Raw genomic sequence first — 19,205 nt, 5'->3', positions numbered from 1 at the left:
AGGGTCACTATGAGTCAGTATCGACTTGATGGCACCTAACAACAACAACAACAAGGCCTGGGGTCCTGGTGTGATGCTAGTGGTTACGAATCAGGCTGCTAACCTCAAGGTCTCTCTGTGAGAGAATGATGAGGCTTTATGCTCCCATAAAGATTTACTGCCTCGGTAACCCTGTGCAGGGTCACTGAGTCGGAACTGACTCCACGGTACGTAACAACAACAACAACACTCCTTAGAAACCCTATACAGAGTCACTTTGAGTCAGAACTGACTCAACACATAACTGAATAAAAACAGCCAAGTCTGGGGTCAGCTGGGCTTCAGCTGACCTCTGCTGGGTTTGGCTGGGCATGGCTCTGGCCCCTTAGTTAGGTTCAGGCCAGATTCCCATGTCTCTTCTGCTACTCGAGGGTGCTTTTCTCATAGCAGATGTGCAAGAGGCCAACCAAATTATGTACGCATACGTCAAACCTCACATCAGTCTGCCAACTTTCCATGGACCCAAGCGAGTCACATGGGCTCATCATGGGTGGGTAGTCACATGTACTCCCCCCAGAGTTCCATGGTGCATGGTGTGGGTACACAATTCCATTCTAGGGATGGGTGAGAAACTGGGCACAGGGATCCCATCCAGAGGCGGTAGAATATGTCCATTTTATCATGGTGTGTTCATCTCCCTCAGATAATAACAAGAGTGGCATATCTTCCTATTCCCATTAGCTACCCAAAGCTGTCCTCTTTTCCCAGCTTGGAGAGTGAGAATTAATTCTGAATTTGAGACTGCTTAAAGGAAGTTTGTATAATCTCATCATGGCACCTGGTAAAGCCAAGCCCTGCACACAGACCCAGGCTAGTACTGGCATATCTCTCATCCTCCCCACTGTGCTGGTGCCAGGCCAGAATGCCCCTACAACTGCCCGGGAGATCTGGAATCCAGAGAAATGGCTACCGTTGCCAAGGACTCTTTCTGAGAAGCCAACTTTGGACCCAAAGCATGGATGGGCAGTGTTCCTTTCTCTCTGGGGTCTCCACTGGCAGCTCCCTCCCCTGCAAGGGCGTTAAGTGGTTTCCTTGCTTCCTTTCACCGTTGATGATCTCCAGATCCTTGGGGGAAGTTATGGCACTATGTCTGAATGAAGGGCTCAGCCAAGAGTTTCTGGATTGGTACTTTGCTTGCTTGCCCTCCCTTGGCTCTGCCATTCCAGTGACAGGCATTTCCTTGGCAGTTAGGATAAGAGCTGGTGAACAGGCTCAGAGTCAGTGTCTGTGGACAGGAGAGGAGCTAGAAACTGGAATGTCTCACCTAAGGGACTCCCCATGTCCCATGGCAGCCAGAGGACCTGGGAGATGCTACCAGTCAACCATCTCTCTATCTCCCAGGGAGACAATTACTAAGAGGGGAGAAAGGTGTGCAGGACCAGCCTCAGCATGGATATGCCCCTCTTTTTAGTGCCCTACCCATTCAGACCCCCACCTCCTCATTCTCTACTCCATTCCACAGAGAGGGTACAGAAGGCATGAGCTGGTCATGATGCTATTATATAGATTGAGCTGTGCCCATCCCCCATATGTGTTGGAATCCTAACCTGAATGCCTTCGGATATGATCCCATTTGAGAATAGAGTTTTCTTTGCTACATAAATGTGGCCACATCAATACAGAGTCTCTCACCTGTGGAATGGATACTGTAAAGCTGGTAGTCTCAAAGATGAAATGAGATCATGCTTGCAAAGCTCCCAGTCTGGACTCCGGCTCAATGCAAAACCAAAAAGCCAAACCCACTTCCTGACATCGAGTTGATGCCGACACATCACAACCCTATAGGATGGAGCAAAACTGCTCCCTAGGTTCCCTAAGACTGCAAATCTGAGGTTTGAAATGCTGACTCTTCAGTTAGCAGCCCAATGCTTATCTCACTGCACCACCAAAACTCCTGGGTCAGTGCAGAAAGAATTAAATACATACAAAAACAGTGAGGATGCAAAGTCACATGATCCCGTTCCATAACAAACGTCAGCCAGAATGCAACTCAAGAGCAACTTCTTGGGATGTTCTTTGAAGGAAGCCCAGGGTTTCAACAGGAGATTATGAGGTGGGGAGGGCATTTCTGGTGACTCTGATGTACCACGGAATAAAACCTTGCCTGGTCCTGTGAAAGCCCCAGGAACGGTTGTAGATCAGATTGTTGGGATCCAGAGGGTTTTATTAGCTAATTTTAGGAAGGAGATCACCAGCCCTTTCTTCATAGTCCGCCAGAGTGACATAGAAGCCTGTTCTGATGGGTGGGTGGTAGTTGAGCATGTTGCCCTGGCATGGAATAAATTAACCCTGTGTCTCCTTCATGGAAAATAAGAATTGTGCCACTGAATCTTCAATGTCTCCGCTGGTAAAGGTTACGTTTTGAGTAACAATCTGGCAGTAGGGGATGTCTAATCTGTTCTGAGAACTTGCAACTACACTCATGTGGCTAGAGGATAGGACTCACTGGTTTATGTTATCAGAAGAGTCCAGGATATCTGCTTCAGGTGCAGCTGGATCCAGGTGCTAAAATGATGTCCTTTAGATCCCATCTGTCTTGGTCCATCTCCTAGTTTTGCTTCCTTGGTGCTGTCGTCAGTCTGAGACAGGACCTGTCCTTCCTCAGGGCTCTCATCCCTACCACTTAGCAGTCTCAGTGGGAAAAGAAATGACTCTTTCCTAATAATACCAACCAAAGCCCCAGGACTGATCCTGATTGATCCAGTTTTCATCCTAAATCATCCCTGAGACAGACTCTGCTCAGAGCTACTGTCCAGGCTGGGGCTTGGGTCCACTTCTAGAGCTGAATTACACGAGTGGTAAGTGGAGGCTGGGTAGTTCCTCAACAGAAAACCGGGACAATGTTTCCTGAAGGAGGGAACGAGTGTTAGGCAGGCAAAACACCATATGTCCTCCACAGGTAGCAAGAGCTGAGGTGACAAAGAGAAGCCCGACTTGAATTCACACCAAGGGCCCCCGCCCCCAGCCTCTCCCTCCTGCTCTGACAAAATGTGCTCATTCACACTCTCCTTGATTCCTCTCTGCACATGTTCCAACCTCCCTGGATACCGGGCATAATCTAGTCCCCATCAGAGGTGCCAGCAACACCTTCTGGCAACATAGCATCTGCCAGTGGCGGCCCCGCACCCTGACCATGGCTCCATTATTTGAGTTGATAGGAACTGGCAGAACTGGGTGTGTGAATCTCGCCAGCTGACCCCATTCCTCCTGCGACCACCTTGGCCAGCTGTCTGAGAGCACACACGTTGTGCCTGCCTTCGCCGACCTTAATCAGGTTTGTTAGTACTATCCCAGAAGGCTCTCTCTGGCTCCGCTGGTATGCCGGCACCAAATATAGAACACACTCAGCCATCTCCACACCTTAATTCTGTCATTTGTTCGAAATCCAATGATGGAGTTCCCCTGGGGAGGCATAATTTGCGATAACCCAGGCCCCCTGGGTCTGCTCCAAGATGATGACACTGTGGAGAAGTCGGCCTGTGGTTTTGGTCCCTTCCTGCCCTGCTTGCACCTTCCCTGCTCTCTCTCTTTGTAGCCCCAAAACTTGGTTCCAGTAGTCACCTACTGAGGGGATACCTTCGTACTCTCTAAGTCCCTGAAAAGCTTGTGGGAAGCAGAGGAAACATGTAGTTCACCTGTTCATTGTTGCACCTGCTAATTCATTGGTGTGGCACTGTAGAAGCAACACTGGACTGCGAACCACAAGGTCAGTAGTTCAAACCCACCAGTGCCTTCTCAGAAACTCTATATAGGGTCGTTATGAGTCAGAACCAATTCAACCGCACTTAACAACAACAAAAACAGGTAATTATTGAGCTCTTACTGTGCATAGAGGAGTCCTGGTGTGGCACTGTAGGATAAGCACGGGACTGCTAACCTCAAGGTTGGCAGTTATACCTAGTAGCCACTCCTCAGAAACCCTATATAAGGTTGCTATGAACCAATTTGATGGCACTTAACAACAGCAACAACAACTGTGTATAAAGGGTTCCTGGTGGCACAATGATTGCTAGGACTCAGCCACTCGCTGAAAGGTCTACAGCTGGAACCAAACTGCTGCTCCACGGAAGAAAGACCTGGCAATCTCTTTCCATCAAATGTACAGCCTAGGGCATCCTATGGGGCAATGCTAATCTATGCTAGAGGGTGTTTATGAGTCGGAATCAACTTCATGGCACACAACAATATAGCGTACAGTGTAAAGTGTTGAACGAAGCAGATAATCCGTGGAGATCCAGAAGCTTCCGCCTGGTGGTAGAAAGGGAGTTCTTTAGGTGGTTTACACTCATGTCCTGACCTGAACAGAACCGTTCAGACTCACCCAGAATCATCACAGAAGAAAGACCTGGCCATCTAATTCCATAGGAAAAGCCATGGAGCAGCTTTGCTCTGTGACACATGGGGCTTTTGTTTTTTTCAGGGAGAGGGGAGGCAGATGCCCCTTCAGGAGGATTTGAGCCTCATATGGAAGCAGAGTTAGAAAGTTCTTTGTGGGGGAGAGGAGAGGATTGTTCATAGAGAACAACATGCAGAGCTGAATGTTGACTGTTTACCATGTCTTCCCTCTTTCTGGAAACATCACTCTGGTTTTCCTTGAATGATGCACCCAGCCACCTCTCTTAGTCCCTATAATCCAGGCAGGGCTGATCCCACCCTCAGATCCAAGGTGACCCAAGTCCCAGTCTGGTCAATGGCCCTTAGAAATGGGTCTACTTCAGCCTCCATCCAAGGACTCTGTCCTCCTGACTGTGGCTTTGATGGATTGAATTATGTGCCCCCCAAATATGCCCTGTAAATTCTAACCTCTCACCTGTGTCTATTACACCATTTGGGAATGGACTGTCTTTGTTGGGTTCATGAGGCAGGGTTAGTGTAAGGTGCATCTTGAGTCCATCTCTTTAGAAATATGAAAGAAACTGAACTAGCAGAGGAGAGACGGAAGAAGAGAGACACCAAGCAACGTGAAGCTTACCCAGAAGCAGAAGCTGAAGAAACCAGGATCTTCCTCCAGAGTTGGCAGAGAGAGAAAGTCTTCCCCGAGAGCCTGTGCTCTGAATTTAGATTTCTTGAGAGAATACATTTCTGTTTGTTAAAGCCATCCAATTGTGGCCTTTCTGTTACAGCGGCACTAGGTAACTGAGGATAAATCAGGAAGGATGTATGCCAGGGTTGTATTCTCTCACCATACTTATTCAATCTGTATGCTGAGCAAATAATCCAAGAAGTTGGATTATATGCTGCAGAACATGGCATCAGGAGTGGAAGAAGACCCATTAACAACCTGTGATATGAAGATGATACAACCTTGCTGGCTAAAAACGAAGAGGACTTAAAATACTGATGAAGACCAAAGATCACAGCCTTCGGTATGAATTGCATCTCAATGTAAAGTAAACAAAAATTCTCACCACTGGACCAATAAACAACATCCATATAAATGCAGAAAAGATTGAAGTTGTCAAAGACTTCATTTTGCTCAGATCAACCATCAACACTCATGGAAGCAGCAGTTAAGAAATCAAATGATGTATTGTATTGGGCAAACCTGTTGCATAAGACCTCTTTAAAGTGTTGAAGAACAAAGATTTCAGTTTGAGGACTAAGGTGCACCTAACCCAAGCCATATTTTCAATAACCTCATATGCATGGAAAATTGGACAGTGAATAAGGAAGACCACAGAAGAATTGGTGCATTTGAACTATGATGTTGGAGGAGAATATTTGAAAGTACCATGGAATGCCAAAAGAACAAACAGATCTATGTTGGAAGAAGTACAGCCGGAATACAACTTGGAAGCCAGAATGGTCAGACTTTGCCTCTCATACTTCAGACACATTATAGGAAGGGACCAGTCCCTGGAGAAGGATATCATGTTTGGTAAAGTGGTGGGTTGGAGTGAAAGAGGAAGACCCCCAACGTGATGGATTGACACAGTGGCGGCAGTGATGGACTCAGGCTCAGGCGTAGCAATGATTGTGAGGTTGGCCCAGGACCAGGCAATGTTTCGTTCTGTACTCAATGGCACCTAACACTACCACAAACAAAAGCTAACTAAGACAGTGGCCACGGGTGTCTCTCCTGTCTAGAGGCAGAAGTCTTGGCCAGTGGTTTGATAATGACCCTTTCTCTCCGGGTGATGTGAGGTGACTACTTGGAAGTTTCAGACCTCCCACCACTTCCTGAAGTAGCTCCTTATTCATTCATGCAAATAAAAATGGTTGGGGTACAATGGTGACCAAAAGCTGATGTGGCCTTGAGGGGCTTATGGAACGAGCACAGAGGCAGGCAGAAATCAAATGAGTTCACAAGTCAATGCAATAGTGGAATGAAGACAAGGTCCAAGGGCTTCATTCTAATCTGTGAATAGTTACTCTTAGCTGCCCCTTAGCTGCCACTGAGCTCCCTCACTCCCAACTCATGGTGACCCCTGCACAATGGAATGAGAAACACTGCTCAGTGCTGACTGCGCAGCAGCGAACAACCCCCCCCCCCACACACACACACTGAGCAGCTCAAATAAGTCCTCTTAGCCCCTCCTCTGAGACTCTGCTCACAGCGTCCCTTTCATCTCCCCAGTTTGTCACAGATTGGGAGCTATCTTTCTCGACCCCTCCATTTCACAGACTTGGATGACAAGTAAAGCATCAGCTACCATTTGCTGACCATGGCCTCTACACATGTTATTCTGTTGAAACCTCGGGTCATCTATGGGGTGGGCTCCTCTGTGTTCATTGTACAGATGAGATAACTGAGGCTTAGGTTTGCAAACTCAGACTGGGAGGCATCAGGCTTCTCCTCACATCCATGGGACGAGGACAACACTGAATTCAGAAGCATGGGCTGCTTGTGCCAACCAAGTTCTATGGCTGTGTAGACCCCTTGTTCCCCCTCCCCACATTTTGTTTGCCAAATATAAACCTAGTCTTGCTCAGACTTCCTGCCAACCAGCAGGAAGTAAGACTTCCTGTTTCCTTTTTAAATCCTCATCATAGAGTTTTCTACGACCCTGGTTTCTGGAGCTGGTCTAACAGAAATCCATAAAGAGTCCTTGATTAAAAAACTCAAAACCAGCGACTCACAGTCTCATCCATTTTCATCTGCTGTCCTGTGATGCTCAGCTGTGACTCACTCGCCCCTAGGAGGATCTCAGTCCTCCCTACCCAGCCCCAGGAGTGTTTGCTCACTCACAGTCTCCGTGGGTACCAACGCCAGCTGCAATGTCACCACCAGCTTCTCTGGGCTAATCAAGCTGATTGATTAAATCAGTGTCCTGCTGTCAACAAGTCACCAGGGGGCTAAGTTCCTTCTTCTGCCTGATTCCCCCCTTCCCCCACCTCCCCAGTGATGAGAGGAGACTAGTAGGGGAGGGAGTATGAGCCAGTGGACGAGGACTTGCTGTGAGTCATTTGCTGAACACTTACCCTCTCTGGGCTTCAGTTCCCCAGGTAATCTCAAAGGGAGAGTGAAACATACTCACTGCTGTCAAGGCAATTCTGACTCACAGCTCCCCTAAAGGACAGAGTAGAGCTATTCCATAGGATTTCCAAGGCTAAACCTTTACAGAAACAAACTGCCACATCTTTCTCCAGAGGAGCAGCTGGTGGGACTGAAGCACCATCAGGGTTCCTTGAGAAAGAACGTTATTCTTTGGTGATGTTGTTGTTGTTAAGTGCGTTGAATTGGTTCCGGCCCATAGCAACCCTGTATAGGGTTTCCAAGGAGCCGCTGGTGAACTCGAACCAAGCAACCTTGTAGTTCAAACAGCTTTGCAGTCTGGTGCATTAGCCCAGAGTGCCACCCCAGGACTCCCTCTATGATAATAGAGACACTCAATTCCTGAGGCTTTTTGAGTTCCTGCTCTCTGTGTTTTGGAAAAGGTTTGAGGCCCCAGGGTATCCCACCAATGCGATGCCTTGTGTTGGTGTTAGGTCCCATCAAGTCCACTCTGACTCATAGCCCCCTTACACTGTTGTTGTTGCTAAGCGCTGTTGAGTCAGTTCTAACTCATAGGGTGTCCAAGGAGTGGCTAGCGGTTTTAAACGACTGATTTTGAGGTTAGCAGTGCGGTGCTTATCCAGCAGCATCAAACCAGGATCATATATATCTAAAAAATTATATTATTTTTTATTCCATTTTTTTCCACAAACTGTGTGTACATTTTGTTCTATTGTAGTCAATATAGTAAATGCTTGTTGTTAAGTGCCGTTGAGTCAGCTCTGACTCATAGCAACCCTGTATAGAGTTTCTGGAGCCCCATAAACTTAAATGTTTTCAAAAGCAGAAAGTCTCATCTTTCTCCCAAGGAGCAGCTGGTGGGCTCAAACCCCGGTGTTGCCATGAACAGTCCAGTACTTATCCTACAGAGCCACTCCAGGACTCTAGCAACCTTGTGCATAACATAGTAAAACGTGGCCTTTCTGCTTCTGGAAAGACTTACACTCTCGGAACCCCTATCCAGGGTCGCTAGGAGTCAGAACACATAACCAACACTAGCACCGGTCCTAAGTCACTCTCATAATTCTAGGTGAACTTGGACCCATTGTAGTAGTCATTGTGTTAGTTTATCTCACTGAGGGCCTCCTGTGTAGGAAACTATAGGTTTGTGCTGTCCGCTCAAGAAACCATTAGACACAGATGGCTAGTTAACCTGAGAATCATTAAACTGAAGTTAAATCTAGCATTCAGTTCCTCTGCTGTAGTGACCACATTTCAGGCGCGCATTAGCCTCTGTGGTATTGGAGAGCGTGGATTATAGAACATACTCATCCGTTCGGGAATGATAAGGCACTGGACATAAGATGTAGTGTAGCTGTAGGTTAAGGCAAGTGCTAGCGACGCAAGTCAAGCAGGGTAAAGGAATAGATAGTGGGTAGAGCAACGCTTTTTTAGAAAGATGGATCAGGAAAGGAAACCCAGTTCTTAAAAAAGGAAAAAAAGTGAGGGAGAAATGAGGAAACTGTCCCTGTAGAAATCTAATTAGGAAAGTTCCAGGCAGAGAGAACAACAGGTGCAAAGGACCTGGGGTAGGAGCATAGTTGGTACATTGAACAAAAAGGAAGATCATTGTGACTGGAGTGGACTGAACTGGGACCTGTTATCTGTTACAATCACACTGATTCCAACTCATAGTGACCCTTTAAGACAGAGTCAAACTGCTCCATAGGGTTTCCAAAGTTGTAATCAATCTCACCAAGATGGATTGACACAGTGGCTGCAAGAAGAGGTTCAAATCTAGCAATAATCATGAGGCTGGAACAGGACTGGGCAGTGCTTGGTCTGTTGCACATACAGGCACTGTAGGTCAGCACCGACTCCACGGCAGCTAACAACAGCAACAGTCTTTAGACAAGCAGACTGCTACATCTTTCTCCCACAGAGTGGCAGGTGGATTTGAAACACTAATCTTTCAGATAGCAGCTGAGCATTTAATCATGTGCTACCAGAATTCCTTTGATTCTGGAGAAGAGAGATTTAAAGAGATGAAACTGGATAGGTTGTAAGGGATTAGGCTAGATGAGAACCATTCCAAAATAGATCTGTCTTAGTTGTTTAGTGGTGCTAGAGCAGAAATACCACAGGTGAATGAATGGCTTTAACAAACAGAAATGTATCTCTCACAGATCCACACTTAGTGTGCCAGCTCTAGGGGAAACGTTCTCTCTCCATCAGCTCTAGAGGAAGGCCCTTGTCTCCTTTCTGCATCTGTAGGCTCAGCATCCCTTGGAGATCTCCATGCATCTTGGCACTGATCCTCTCCTGGATCTAGAAGCTTCACAGTGCAGGGACCCCAGGTGCAAAGGGCACACTCCACTCCTGGCTCTTCTGTCTTGAGGGGAGTAGGTCCTTCTGAACTCTGCTTGTTTAACCTCTTTGATATCTCAAAAGCAATCAACTGAATCCTGTATTCAGTTGCATTCAATTGCATTCAGCCTCACAAACATCATAGAAGTGAGGATTTACAACACATAAGACAATTGTACCAGATCAGGGCTGATCACATCAGTCCATATCCTGGGGGCAATTGCATTGTTATGTAACTGCCACATTACATCATTACAAAGCTGTCAAATTACTGAGAACCACAACCTAGCCTAGTTGACACGTATTCTGGGGGACACGAATCAACTCATGATGACAGACATGGTTGTGACCCTCAGTTGCTCAGAAACCTCCAATAGTTCTGGGCACCAGATAGCTTAGGGGGAGTACTTCAAATGCTCTTGGTCTCATCTACCATTCTAGCCACAGCTGGGATGACCGGTGTCCTGCCAACACTTCACACCTTGATCTCAGCTGGGCCTGCTTTGGTACAAACAGGTTCACAGCCCAGAAGTGCAAGGGGGAGTCACTGCCCTTGGGCAATCCTGGCCCATGAACAAGAGTCCCTCCATGGTGCAAATGGCCAATGTGTAAAGTCAGCGGTTCAAGTCCACCCAGACTACCACAGAAGAAAACTCAGACAATCTACTTCTGAAAACTAAGTCATTGAAAACCCTGGGGAGCACAGTTCTGCTCCGACACACAGATATCCCCATGTGTTGCAGCTGACTTCTTGTGAATTTTTTGGGGCCTTTTTTGGATTGGGTGAGATGAAGCAATTCTACTTGGCACCTACCCTCACCTCCTGGTCCTTGATTAGTCTGTCCAATTGAGTACTTCACTCTTGTGTTTTTTATCACTAGTAATTATTTTTTTTTTTCATGTTTTATTGTGAATTATGTGATAGTTTGTTTACATGGGAGAACATTAGCTTTACATTCATCCTATCATATATTGTTTCATTGCCATGATTACAATCCCCTCCAGGCATCATCAACCAACCAAAGGGTATGCCCTGCAAGCTTGCTCGCTAGTCGTCAGGAGTACACACTCTTAAGGCTCTGTATTTTAGGAACTCCAGGCTAAGACACCCCCTTTACCTACTTATAACCAGATGTGGAGTGTCTACTCTATACAAGACTACAATCGTTGAGTGAGACAGAACCCGCCTTCCCCGGGGCCCAAGGGTGAGGGGAAGGAAGGTGGAACACCCTCCAAGACACCCCTCCTGGTCTTCAAGTGGATACTCGTGAAATATAACTAGACTCAAAAGGAGAATATCAAGATATGCTTCCTGGGAATAAGAGTTCCCCTCTGTAATCTCCTCTCCTTCAATTCATACTCTATCTTCCCTTAATTCCTCCTGAAATTCCGGGAGCACAAAATTCTCTGGGTAACAATGCTAATCTTGTCCCCTTTTACTGAGCATTGTTGTAGCCCAGCTTTGTGCTTAATAATCAAGAGCGTGGATTCAGGAGCCAGACTCCCTGAGTTTGAGTCCTGGCTCGGCCACCTACCACCTATAATCTTGGGGATGTCAGTAAATATCAGAATATTGATGTGGACTCCTGGTGTGGTGCTGTAGGATCAGCACTAGACTGTGAACCATAAGGTCAGCAGTTCAAACTCACCAGCTGCTCCTCAGAAACCCTATACAGAGTCGCTATGAGTCAGAACCGACTAAACAGCACTTACCAACAACAGTATCAGAATGTTCTAATATCAGAATTTGTATGCAGAGGAAAAACATGGAAACAATAGTGGACTAGTCACTTAACCAATCCGTGCCTGGCTTTCTCATTTACAAAATGGATGTAGTAATACCTCTCCCATAGAATTATTAGGGAATCAGTGTAAATAGACATAAAGAGCTTAGAGCCATCCATGGTACAAAGTTAATGCTATATGGGCACCATTAGTAACATTATTAGAGGAGTCCTTCGGTGGTGCAGTTTAGTGCTTAACTGCTAACTGAAAGATTGGCACTTTGCATCCACTTAGAGGTACCTCAGAAAAAAGGCCTGGCAAACTATTTCTGAAAAAATCACAGCCGTTGAAAACCCCATGGAACACACTTCTACTCTGACAAAGGATCTCCACAAGTTGAAGCTGAGTTCACGACCACTGTTGTGGTTTTTAAAAATCTTTATTATTAAGTCTTTATTCTTACCACAATCCTGTGATCTAAGCATTACCATCCACTTAGTACAAATGGAAACCGAAGTTTACAAAAGTTACATGACGTGTACAAATTCACACCACTGCTCAGAGGTAAAGCTGGTGCTTCGACCACGTCTGGTCCAGTCCAGAGTTCTTGGGACTATTTCTCGGGGCCCAGGAAGAGTTGTAACTTTAAACCTTCCTGCCCCCTTGAGGATCAGGCTGGGCTCTGCTTGAGTCTCAACCTGTGGGTTGAGTTTGATTATTTGATGGAGGAAGACCATCAAGAGGAATAAAGGAACACTTCTGGGGGCACTTAGGGTACAAATCAGCCCCCACTTCCTTGCTCCCCTTTCTCTTGAGTCCTCTCAGTCTTTGCCAGCAGGATGCAACCCTGTCCTCAGCATCAGCTTTGGCCACATGGTGAAGTCTGGGCTGCTGGGATCAGAGAAAGGATATGTGCATCAAGGATTTCCAAAGCTGCATCCCAAGGTAAACTCGTGCCCTCTGAGACCTACTGGGGTTAGACAATGCAGGGCTCTGTGGTTAAATAAGTCTGGAAAATGTCAGGACACACAACATCAGAATGAGTTGTTACGTTGGGATTTCTCAGAGCCTTTAAATTTGGGGGATGGGCTAGGACTCCCCCATATGTGGAGAGGGTTGTTAAGTGCAACCAAGTCGATTCCAACTCATAGCGAGTCTTGCTGTGGTGCTACAGGATAATGCACTGGACTGAACGGTCGGTTTGAATAGCAAGGTCAGTGGCTTATATTCACCAACCGCTCCTCAGAAACCCTATACATGGTCGCTATGAGTCGGAACATAACAAAACAGGATTGACTTTCCCAAGAGCGGCTGGTGGGTTTGAACCGCTAACCTTCTGGTTAACAGTCTAGTCCTTATCCTATCACACTTCCCAAATAGATTTTCCCAGGGAGCCCTTCCTCCTGAGGACAATCTTTTGGGCACAGCTGGTGTAGCGTTTGGCACATTCTATCCTCTTCCAGACAGACAGATTGCCTCCACCAGATGGGGGCTTCCCCTGGGGTTGGCTGATGCTGCTGGCAAGTGTCTGTTCCCTCCCTTGCCTACTCTTGGGAGAAGGCATGACTCACTCAGCTTGGGCTTTGGGTACCAGCTCTAGGGTGTGAGGAGGGGTGTGTGCTTGGCAGGAGGAACCAGCAGCTTCCTTGGCCACAGCCTGATGGCCTGGAGTGTGAGCACAGGCTCAAAGGGCAGACCAAACAGTGACTTCAATCCTGCTACCATGCACTGCTTACTAGGCGCATCGCTATTGTTGTTCTATGACCTATGTATGCAAGCATACATTTGCTTGTATAATATAAATATGCTTGTATATATCTATGTGTATATCTATGTGTTTACCTATGTATGCAATGTATGTATGTACTTATGCTTGTATATATCCATGTATCTATGTATGCAATGTATGTATCTATGTTTGTATATATCTATGTGTATATCTATGTATCTGGTAGCATAGTGATTACGAATCAGGCTACGAACCTTAAGGTCAGCAGTTTGAAACTACCAGCTATTCTTTTGGAAAAGATGAGACTTTCTGCTCCCATAAAGGCTGGAGCCTCGGAAACCCTGTACAGGGTCGCTATGAGTTGGAACTGACTCCATGGCACATAACAACAATAACATCTATGTATTATATATTATACAAACATAGATACATACATTGGTATGTATATATCCATGTATCTATGTATGAAATCTATGTATGAATCTTGTATGCAATATATGTATCTATGCTTGTATCTATCTATGTATCTATCTATGCATGATCTATAAGTCACCATGGTCCCCTTTACAACTAATCATGAGGATGGCACATGACTGGGCAGCATTTCATTCTGTCGTGATCCATAGAGTTTCCATTGGCTGACTTGGGAAGTAGCTTTCCAGGTCCTTTATCCTAGTCTGTCTTAGTCTGGAAGCTTTGCTGAAACTTATTCAACATCAAAGCCATAGGTAATCATCCACTGGCAGCTAGGTGATATCTGTACATGATAGTTGGCTAAAAGCTGCTTCTCCAAGTTCCTGAGTCTACCTAACACCACTGCCCCAGCCCCTTCTCCTCCCACAGCCCCTTTGGACTGTCCCATGATCCAGCAACCAAAGAGTTAATGCTTGGCCTCCTTGGACCCTGGCCTCTAGCAAGCCTGGTTCTGTTTTGACAAGCCAGAACCCTGCCGTACCAGTTGATAAATATTGTGAATATCATCCTTGGGGCCAACCATTAGTACCCACCCAATGCTCTCCTAGGAGAAGATGTGAGCCGTGGAGGAACCTGGGAACAATGGTGGGTTTGAGGAGAAAGAATGCAGATCTTTCAGCTTCCTTCCGTGTCATTTCTTAACTCTGTGCTCTGTAGAAATGATCCTCCCTTCCTGAGTCTCAGCACTCTTATCAAGAAACTGGATGGTAATCCTGCCCTGAGGAGGGTCTTGTGCAGTTAGAGGAGCCATGTGACCCAGACCACAAGGAGAGTTGGTTCATTGTTTCTTCCTTCCCTATCCGATCACTGATGGCAATGCACTGGTGGGGGCAGGTGCTGGGAGTGATTCCACAGACAGCCGAATCCCTTACCCTAGCAGCCTCCTCATTTAGGGACGAATTCCACATCCACATCTAATTACCCTCTAACTGCCTGCATCCCGCTGGGTCCCGCCTGCTTTCTGTCCCCTGCCTGGGCAGGAGATTGTGTCTAATTAGAAGTGGCTCTGCTGTCCTGGCAGGATTCCACTCCTGCTGTGGGAGGCAGCCTAGGCACCAGCTCACTAGCTGCTGGCTTCCTGCTGAGGGGCAGGGACAGCAAAGGCCAAACCCAGAGTCCGTTTCAGCTGAGTTGCCGCCCCAAAGAGGGCAGGAGAGGGTAGGTAACATTGGAGGATCTGCCTTGATTGGTTTTCCTATGTTCAGGGTAGCAATCACTTGGAGCCCAACTTAACTGGTTTGACTCCCTGCTCTCTGCTTACCAGCCAATACCTTTAAAAGTCTCTCAGCTCCTCAGTTTTCCTATCTGAAGCATAGGAGTGTACTCTGGGAGGGAATGAGGAAAAAAACATACAAAAGGCTTAGCACAGAGCCCAGCCCACAGCAAGCCATGGTGGTTCTTGCTACATTTGCACACCCTTGGTTCCAGCTCACGTTTCAAGACTGAGACCTCTCTACTGAGAACCCATCCTGGGCCCTTCCATCTCATTTAATGCTCATGCTACTCAGTGTGGTGATTTGCTTTTATCAAAGAAAGGAAATGGAGGCTCAGAGAGGTAACGTGACTTGGTCAAGATCATGCAACTGGCAAGTGAAAGAGGTCCATTGTCCTTGCTACACCCACTCCTGACATTCATTCGTAAATATCCATCTATTGGATGGATGCCTGGTATGTCCCCATTTGATTTCAACAAGGACTAGGTGCCAGAGGTTTTGGCCACAGACTGTGGTTTGGAAAGCCAGGGACCTTCACATCTGTGACAAACACGGTACTTCATCTCCTTTACCCTGCCTGTTTCCATTACAGAGGTGAGACGGTTACAGTCTCCATTTCCCAGCCTCTCTTAGAACTAAAGATGGCCCCCAATAGGTATCTGACAATCTGAGATTAAGGAACAGGATGGGCTAAGGCAAGCAGAAGTGTGAGGTAGAGTCCTTCACTCTATCCTCATTCATCCTTAAACATAGAAATGAGGTCTGGAGCTGCAGCAGTCATTTTGTGACCATGAGACCACAAGTCTAAGGATAAAAACCATTAAGCTAAGATGTCCAAGAAGTCAAATAGGAATTTGGGGTTCCTGGTGCCATTGTTGAGCCCTGTACTATTAACCCAATCACATACTTGTAAGAGGAAAAAAATTATCCCTATTTGTTGAAGGTCTAAGCTTAAAGTTATTTTCTCAAAGTGAGGAACCTGCTTGGACTAGTAGCATCAGTGTCACATAGGAACTTGTAAGAAAAGCAAAGGTTTGTCTTCCCCCTTCTAGACCTATTGTTAAGTGCAGTTGATTTAGTTCCAACCCATACCCACCCCGTATAAGATTTCTGAGGCGCAGTGGTGGGTTTGAACTGTGCTTTGAAGTCCAATGCTGATCCTACAGCGCCTCACCAGCAGCCCCTTCTAGACCTAATGAATCAGAAACTCTGTATAATTTGGATTTTAACAAGCTCTCCGGGTGATTCCAAAACACACTGAAGCTTAGGAACCCCTGGCTTCCATGTCTCCTAAAGCGGATATTCTTTACTTGCCTCCAAATATAAGCCTCCTTGTTACCACCACATCCCTGGGCTTTGCTCAAAGCTTTCTCTCTGCCTAGAATGCTCCATGTCCCCTTTTCTCTGCCGGTCTTTTTCAACAAATGAATTCACTTTAATCAGAGAAACACAGAATGGCTGAAAATTCAGCGGCTGCCATTTGGCAAAGAACAATCTGAGTTTCTGGATGTGGTCTCAGCAGTCTCAGAAGGCTGGATATAAGCAACCAGCTACAAAAATGGTGTCATTTGGAAAAAAAAAAAAAAAAAAAAGATGAGTTCTAGCTGGAAAGCTCAGAATCAGAGCTTGCTTCTCTCACTTTTATAATCCACCAGAAGGAAGAATCAGGAAGCTCCCTGGCCCTTTCACTCAGCAGCCACTGATTTCCCCACGTGCCCCTTCACAGTCTGAGACCCACAATGAACCCATTACAGTTGGTACATGTTGAGGTAGACAGTTGAAGAAGACTTTGCTACAAAACAAAACACTCCAAATTTTGATAGCTTAAAACAAGGATGGAGTCCTGGTGTGGTGCTGTGGGTTAAATGCACTGGACTGCAAAGTCAGTTTGAACTTCAAAGTCAGCGGTTCAAGCTCACCAGTGCTCCTCGAAAACCCTATATAGGGTCGCTGTGGGTCGGAACCAACTTGACAGCACATAACAGCAACAACAGCCAAACAATGACACATGACTTTTTTTTCTTGATTCTGTGGTTGACCAGGCAGTTCTTCCGCTGGTCTTGTCTCCACGTATTCATGCAGCTGTATTCAGCTGGCAGGTCGTGATGGCTGTGATTCTGGACCTCTTCACAGCATGGTGGTCTCAGGGCAGAGTTTCAAGAAAACTTGAAAGGCCTCCTGAGGTCTAGGCCCCCGAACTCACACCATCTCACTTCTGCCAGATTCTATTGGTCAGAGCAGATCCAAAGAACAGCCTGAATCTGAGGAGACAGACAGACAGACTCCAGCTCTGCATCTGAGGTTCAGCACAATCACATTACAAAGGGGTGGGCACACAGGGATGGGAGGGATCTGTGGCCATTCCACAAGCCACTACAGCAATCTTCATTGTTGGCTTACTGTCTTTACATGCTACAAATGGTTTCACATGTCCCTTGAGAACTTACTATTTGCAAGTCCATTCTCGGTACCTAGTTTTCTGTCAGAGATTGTTGAATTCTAAGGAATGGAGAACACTTAAAATAGTGCAAGTAAGATTGGGGAGGGTACCCATGTTATGGAAATGAAATCATGGTGGGTCTCATGAAATCTGGAGCTGTTTTCTTTTCATTTGTTCCTTCTCTCTTCTTCTTCTACATGTTTTCCTTCTATGTTTCAACTTTTTGTCTGCTCTGTTTTTCTCTGGAAACCTACCTACTCTGCATCCTATGGCTTCTTGGTGCCCTGTAATCTCAGCCCAAGAGATGTAAGCAAGCATCAGCTGGTCTGCTGAAGTGGGTGTAAAACAGAAGCTTGCCGAGTTAGACCTGGTGTCCAAACCAGCTCCAATTCTAAAGACTTTTACAGTTCTAGAACCCACCACCCACTCACCAGAGACTTCATGTCTCTTCACATTTCTACTAAAGAGAAACAGGTCCTGACCCACCAGAAGATGTACTCCTCCCCTGGATCGAGGGTCTACCTCTGGTCCAACCAGCTACGAATGTCAAAGATGGGATCACATGACACGAAATGGCTTTCCAGCAGGACTATGGGTATGGAGAAGTTCTCCAGGGTCAGCAGGTGGCCAGAATTGAGTCCCATGACTTACCTGAAGTGGGCTGGCAAAGGCCTCTCCATGAATCTCCTAGAGACCAATGAAAAGAACCTCAGGGAGACTCAGCTTTTCTACTTAATCCACCAACCCTCCCCACAAGGACATGTTCCTCATGTAGGTGACCTCAGAAACTGTGGTTTTGTTCCCACAAGGCTAAGCCATTACCTGCTCTTGTTGGTTAGACACTCTCCATCAGCATGGGCCAGGGGTGATGTCCACTTACCACTGTGCTGGTTCTGACTTTCATTAACTACATGCGCTTCAGTTCATCTCTCTAAGTTTCCATTTTTTTCATCTGTGAAATGGGTATGAAATCCCTACTACACACAGCCCTTGGTTGTGAGTCTTGCTATGTGACCACCATAGCTCCTACCAATTTTTGGAGCCTGGTTCTCCAAATTTTCCTTCCATTCTGTGAGTTCCTCAATCTCCATTTGTGTCACAGACCTCTGGTTTCCCTCAATCACTATCTCCTCTACGTATGTAACAGTAGGCTCTTCAGTGGGGCCAATGGCTGCTCAGAATTAAACCTTTCCCAGCCTCCCTTGTCCAGGTGTTGCCATTGACTAGGTTCTAGATCATGAGATTTGAGGACAGTGACACGTGTCTCTTCCAGGTGATGCCCTTCCTTTTCCTCCCTTCCTGCTGGCTGGAATGTTGGAGCTGAAAATGTGCCAGAATCCTGTAATGGGTAACACCTGAGGGTTGGGGATGTATGAGGGGCCTTCAAAAAGTTCATGGAAAGCCAGGATAAAAAGAGAATGGAATGTTCCCACAAACATTTTGAAGTCTGCTTGTATCAGTTTCCTGTTTTTGTTAGGTGCATTCAGGTTAGTTCAAAATTATAGCAGCCCAATGTTTTATTGTTGTTAAGTGCCATGGAGTCGATTCCGACTCATAGCGACCCTGTACAGGGTTTCCGAGGCTGTAAATCTTTTTTTTTTTTTTTTTAATGTTTTATTGTGAATTATATGATAGTTTACATGAGAGAACCTCAGTTCCATATTCATGCCAACGTATATCATTACATTGCCCTGGTTCTAATCCCCTCCATGCCTCGTCTTCCGACCAAAGGGCATGTCCTAGAAGCCGGTGCTCTACCCTTCTCCCTCCCCCCTCAGTCTT

Source organism: Chrysochloris asiatica, unplaced genomic scaffold (assembly GCF_000296735.1).
Source record: "Chrysochloris asiatica unplaced genomic scaffold, ChrAsi1.0 scaffold00075, whole genome shotgun sequence".
In the NCBI taxonomy this organism is placed as follows: domain Eukaryota; kingdom Metazoa; phylum Chordata; class Mammalia; order Afrosoricida; family Chrysochloridae; genus Chrysochloris; species Chrysochloris asiatica.
Note: the sequence above shows the minus strand (reverse complement) of the source record.